General features: G+C 37.9%; 1 pseudogene; it reads left to right on the top strand.

Moving 5' to 3' along the window:
- The first annotated feature begins 233 nt into the window (after positions 1 to 233).
- LOC118837725 lies at positions 234 to 6670 on the top strand (annotated as a pseudogene).
- The last annotated feature ends 210 nt before the right edge of the window (positions 6671 to 6880 follow it).

Genomic DNA, 6880 nt, shown 5'->3' with positions numbered 1-6880 from the left:
TAGAAGGGAGGGCAGATTGGAGGAAGGGGTAATCAAAATGCACATTGTCCTGGGCTGCAGGGGAGGGAGAGATAGGGAGAAAATTTGGAATTCAGAATCTTGTGGATAGGAATCTTGAAAACTGAAAACAAATTTTAAAAAAGAGAAAAAAAGCAAAGTAAATTTGGAGTATACTTTTAATTACACATCCATTTTTGAGGATATTGCTTACAATGATTTTCCAGTAGTTAGAAATGATATATTCCTTTTCTTTTCCGGCTTGTGTGGAGTCAGTCGTTTGGAAGTGTTTTCGGCGCCTCTTGGACGGGCCCCCAGCAGTCAACAAGCAACAGAAAGGATACATAGAGTTACTCCGAAAACTGTATGGCTACCGCTTGGATTACCATGAGAAAAAGAGAAAGAAGGAAAGCCGAGAGGCTCATGAACTTTCAAAGAAAGCAAAGAAAATGATTGGTCTAATGGCCAAACTCTACCATAAATAGCGTCATGCTGAGAAGATTCAGATGAAAAAAGACTATCAAGATCCCGAAGAAGAGAAATACCAAGCGAAAGAATGACGAAGAAACTCCCCAAGGGGCAGTGCCTGCATATCCGCTGGAAAGAGAGGGACAGTCCCGAGCCAAAGTACTTTCCAATATGATTAAATGGAAACAGAAAGAGAAAGCTGGTAAATGGGAAGTGCCCTTGCCAAAAGTTCGTGCCCAGGGAGAAACAGAAGTATTAAAGGTTATTCATACAGGAAACAGAAAGAAGTCTTAGAACAGAATGGTTACTAAAGTCTGCTTTGTTGGGGATGGCTTTACTCGAAAACCCACAAATAAGATTAAAAATCATTAAAACTCCTCACACAGGTAGAGAAGAAAGACTAGTAGAATCAATCAACAAATAAATATTTGTTTAATTCCTTCTAAGTTCCAGGCACTGTCTTAAAGCACTGAGGATATAAGAAGAGATAAAGGAGAGCCCCTGCCCTCAAGAAGTTTTCAATCTAATGGAGGAGAAAGCACACAAATACATTGAAAGCATGCTATATACAGGACAGAGAATAATTAACAGAGGGAAGCCTCTAAAATTATGATGGCTGGGAAAGACTTCCTACGGAAATGGGATTTTATTTGGGACTTGAAAGAGTTGAGGTTTTAACATAATGGAGGGAAGGAAAAAGCCTATATAATAAGTTTTCCTTTTTCTCTCCCATCAATTTACATAGCTATGCATCCTGCCAAAATAAAAGTCATCGATCTCATGGTATTTCTATGTGATCCTAAGCTTTATTCCTTCTTTCCTATGAGAAGAAACAAAGAATTCCCAGGCTTGTTAAGCTCTCTGAGTATATGTATATGAGATAGAAAGAAATATAAAAAATAAAAGGAGAATAAGAACAAATTAAAATCTAAACTGAGGAATAGGTTATAAATTTACTCATATGTACATGTAGACTAGGCCCTAAATTACTCATTCCACGAAGTTTGGACAATATCAAATACAAGAGGATAATAGGTCAAACAAAATCACAACAGAGAGTACTAAAGTTGTCAGCATTCATATAATGTTCTGTATATATCAGTTTCACTTGAATGAACTAAGAACATTGTTTTGTCCAAAGGACCCTTGAATTCCAAAGCTCTATGTTTGTTAATACTCTAATTTAAACTACATTTTGTCAGCTTTTCACTGAAGTTATAAGTGAATATATACTTAGAGTTCTATGCTTCCAAATTACTGTTACTGTTTCAAATTTATTTCTCTACAAATATGAGTATGATTTTTCAAAATCGAGATTTCCATTTCTTTTTCTTCCTTAGGATGTCCCAAATACTGGGTGTCAGTAATAATGATAGTATGCTGTGGCTATCAAAGCTTGTAGAATCAATTACTATCCTTCAGCATGTGAAATATTGCGGTTTATGAAAGGAAAGGAAGGATTTCTTTTTCAATTTTGTGTTGATACAGTTTCGCTATATTAAAGGGACCAGTTATTGAAATCTAAATTGTATATCATTCTAACATTTTTATGGATTATATTAGGATCCTTTCGATTATTTCTGTTTTTTTAGAACATGTTATGTTTTCTTAAATGTCAAATCATCACTGACCACATCACTACATCTGCATACTATATTTTGTGTAATGAGATGTTACCTAGTAGTCAATGACATACCACCACTGTCTCAGTTATTGCTTCCCTTTGTATTCACAGGCAAAAATAATTTCAAAAATAATAACTCAAGCACTCCAGTGTTGATTATAATTGCACAGTCTGTTCTGAAAAATATTATTGAGTCTAGTTTTCTATTGCTGTTAATTTTTTCTAAAAAAATTAATACTTCTGGTAAGGGCAGGATCTAATTAGATTCCACATCAGTCAATGAAATTGGAAACTTCATTCAAATATAAATCATACCAGTTTGGGAATACAGAACCTGAATGAACAGATGTGCTGAAGGGGTGTGTGTGTGTGTGTGTGTGTGTGTGTGTGTGTGTGTGTGTTTGTGTGGTGTGTGTGTGTGTGTGTTTAGGCCAGCACAATAGGTATTAAGAAACAAAGTCATTTGTGTAATATAACCACACTCTGCCTTAGAGTTGACTTCACCCAAGTGAGCCCATTACATATTTTTTGGGGGGAGCATATGTTTCAGAACATGAACTTTAATGTACAAATTTTACAGCATTTTTGCAAAGTAAAATGGATGTTTAATATGTTGTGTTGGTTGAGTTGCAGGTTAGTATCACTATGAATAGTGAAATGAATAGGAGCAAATTACTGTTTATGATCTAGAACATATATTAGAACTTTATACTAAGCATTTTAATTGACTAGAGGAACTTCAGGGCAGACTTAGCATCCATCTGTCGTAAACAACACAAATTGCCAACAAATAATTTAGCATTAGGTTTCCTGTGTTCTTGCTGTGTGCTATATGAAACAGTTTCTTCTTTATTTACTCCAATTGTGACATAAACAGCACCACCTCTACTCATGCACAGCTACTATGCCAGGCCAGTTGGAAAAGCATACTCACATCTATAAGTCATTATGTCTAAGGACAGATTGTGAATTAGAGATACCAGGGACACCACAGATGGAAAATGAAGTAAAATGAATATTCCTTCTTAAATTAGCACCCAGCATATTGTCTGTAAGTACTTTGATGGACTGGCAACCTTTTTCAAAATATCATTCATAAATATGTCCCAAAATTAAAAAAAAGTCCAAATATATTTTCATATAGTAAATTCATTTGTTAAGTATATTAAAGGCAAGTGCTCATTTGGCTGAATCCATATTCGCTTTATCCAATTACATGATTGGAAATTTTTTATTCTTATGTCTGAAAGGGATTCTTTGAATGTAAAATAAATAATTACACCTTATTGTACTAATGAGAGTTAGTATTTTGCCTTGTGATTGAAATTATTTTGATGGAGTAAAACAGCTGATCTAATGACATAATGTATGTATAATTTTTCTTTTATAATCTGTGACTCAATTACCAAATTCTCCATCAAAACTGAGTAGATTAAATGCTGAGGTGTGACTCTAAAAATCACAACTTTGAGGACTTCCAGAAGCCAAGATGGCAGAGTAAGCAGTAAATCATTCTTATTGTCCCTTATTTACCTCTAAAAATACCCCAAAAATAGCCTCACAGAAAAAAAAAAAAATCCAGAACAGTATGGAGAGCTGTAACACAAGGAATAGCAGTCTCTCTGCATTAAAAACTTGAAGGATAGTCAAAAAAATTCTGTTTCACTTGGGTAAAAATGGGAGTATAGTCCACGATGGGAGTCATTGAAGCAAGCCAGCAGCAAGCCCAACTTAGCAAAAGAGTGGGACATCCTGAGCCCTGGGGTAGCACAGCAGGCAAACAACAAAACAGTACTCCCCATGTGTCTTAGTATAGCTGGGGGAACTGGCCGACTCCAGCTTGGAGCACAGAAATGTGTGCCAGTACATCCCCAAGCAGGTAGGCATTCTCCAGCAGCCAACTTTCCCATGCATCAGTTTAGTCACAAGAAAAAGAAGAGAAACCCCACCTGGCCTCAGCATATGTCAGACAATACCACTAGTACTTCAGCTCAGCTACAGGTAAACTCAACTGCCAACTCCAGAGGGCCCAGCACACAAAGACAGTGACCAGGCCCCTGACCCCAAGAACCAGAACCTTGAGATACTGACCTCTTTTCTCCAGCAAGAGAGCCCAATTTTAAAAGCCAGGAAACAGACAAACAAAATTAGCAAAATTCAGAAAAAAACACTGACCATAGAGAATGATCATGGAAGATCAAACTACAAACTCAGAAGAGTACAATATTATCAATATACCAACATCTGAAACCTCAAAGGGAAATATGAACTGGTCACAAGCTCAAAAAGCATTCTTGCAATAGTTCAAGGAAGATTTTTAAAGTCAAATAGAGGTAAAAGAAAAATTGGTAAAAGAAATGAGAAGTATGCAAAAGAGTCAATAGGGGGTGGAGCCAAGATGGCAAAGTGAAGACAGGGACTCATGTGAGCTCTCTGTCAAATCCTTTCAATTACCTTTAAAAAGTGACTGCACACATTCTAGAGTAGCAGAACGGACAGAGAGAGAGAGAGTGAGGAAGATTTCCAGCCCAAGACCATCTGGAAGGTCAATCAGAAAGGTCTATTATACCAGGTTGAGAGAGGAGTGCAATCCAGTAGGGACCACACCAGCACAGAGCTGTTCCCAGCAAAGCCAGAGCAGGCCTCAGGGGACCAAATTACTGGCAACAGTAGCAGTTTCCAGACTTCTTGTGCCACAGATGCCAAAGACAACTTAGAAGGTTAGCAGGAGTGGTCTTTCAGACCTAAGAGTAGCACAGTGCAGGATAGGCGCCACTATACAGCCCTGACCACAGTAAACCCGGAGCAGGCCTGGGAGTGACTGAATTGCAAGTAGCAATGGTGGTGGTGGTGGCAGCAGTGGTGATAAAGGCATTGGCTGCTTCTGGAGCTCTCAACCCACAGACAGAATGTTTAAAAGTCAACCACTTCAACTTCCAGGAGCAAAGATGGGAGAGTAAGCAGTAAGTCACTCTCACTTTCCCTTATTGATCATGAAAAACCCAGAAAGATAAACATAGGAAAAATCCTAGAAGAGTGGAGACAGCAGAAAGATTTGGTGCATGAGTCTTTTAGATCAGAGGACTAGGGGGATTAATGGCAAAAGTCCCTCATGCAGTGGCTGAAGGGGATCAGTACAAGATAAGAGGCATCCCACCAAGCCAACAGCAATCCCCACCTCAGCAAACCAGCAGGAGATACTGAGCCCGAGAAGCAGAGAAAGATTTTAAAAGCCATAAAAAGGCAAACACAATGAGAAAAAAGAAAATAGAAACAAAAGTGAAGATTATAGAGTATTATTATGGTGACAGAGAAGATCAAAACAAAAATGCAGAAAAAGACAAAATTGTCAATATACCCACATCAGAAACATTGAAGGGGAATAGGCACTGGTCTGAAGTCCAAAAAGCCTTCTTAGAAGAGCTCAAGAAGGACTTTACAAGTCAAATAAAAGAAAAATTGAATAATTCCTTTAAAATACAATTGACAAAATGGAAAAAAAGTCCACAGAAGAAGACAACTGCCTAACAAGTACAATTGACCAGATGGAAAAAGAGGTACAAAAGCTAACTGAATGAAACAATTAGAAATATATCACAAGAAGAGGGACAAAAACAAATTAGAGTGAAGGGAAAGAAGGGAGAGAGATGAGCATTGTGTAAAACTTACTCTAATTGCATTTAGCTCAAGGATGGAATTATTATAGTTAGGTATAGAAATCTAACTTGCCTATAGGCAGTAGCAGGGGAAAGAGGAAAGAAAAGAGAATGGGTGGATGGATAAAGCTTTGCTTACTTGATTTTGAATAAAAAGAATGAAGAAAAGAAATTGAAGAAGCCATTAAGGAACTCCCTAGGAAAAAATCCCCAGGGCCTGATGGATTTACAAGTGAATTCTATCAAACATTTAAAGAACAATTGTTTGGGAAATAGGTGAAGGAGGGGTCCTACCATTTTTAATGCTACAAATATGATACTGATAAATAAACTGCGAAGAGGTAAAAAAGTAAAAGAAAATTATAGACCCATTTCTTTAATAAATATAGGTACAACAATTTAAATAAAATATTAGCAAAAAGATTACAGGAACTTATCATGTGAATAACACACTATGAAAAGGTAGTGTTGTACCAGAAGCGAGCGAGACACACCACAGAGTATAAGTTTTAAGTGGAGAATTTATTAGCCGGCGGCCATCGGGGTACGGCACCACAAATCAATGGCAAATGTGTTGGGGTGATGGCTTGGCTTATATAGGATATGGGGGTACAGAGTAGGGGGGAAGAGGAACAAAGGTCCTGGCTGATCAAAAGATTCAGTCAGGTTATCGTACTAGTGGGATAATCTCATTTACATTCCTTGGTGGAGTCACAGAGTCCCAGGGATATCTCCCAGGAAGGGTCTATCAAGTTATCTCTTAGTGGGATGGTCCTATCTATTGACATTCCAGGAAGGAACCAAGGAGTCTCAGGGATATCTGCTAGACAGGATCTGCCAGGTTATCTCTCAGTGGGATGGTCCTATCTATTGACATTTCAGGAAGGAGCCATGGAGTCCCAGGGGGTTTGCTAAATACCAAAGATATCTGAATCCATTCTTTCTGGGGGGGCTTGTCAGTAGCTAGGGGTTACTCAGGGGTTCCTAATTTTCCTTGTATTACATTCCCCACTTTTTTCTTCATGGGAATTTCAAATCCTTGAAAAAGGAACGACCTGATGGGGCATAGCAATAAAATTAGGAGGCCAACCAAAACGCTAAGCAGGGGTGACAATAAAAGGAATGCTAGGTCGTT

This window comes from Trichosurus vulpecula, chromosome 1 (genome assembly GCF_011100635.1).
Source record: "Trichosurus vulpecula isolate mTriVul1 chromosome 1, mTriVul1.pri, whole genome shotgun sequence".
In the NCBI taxonomy this organism is placed as follows: Eukaryota; Metazoa; Chordata; class Mammalia; order Diprotodontia; family Phalangeridae; genus Trichosurus; species Trichosurus vulpecula.
Note: the sequence above shows the minus strand (reverse complement) of the source record. Positions and strands in the feature narration are given on the sequence as shown.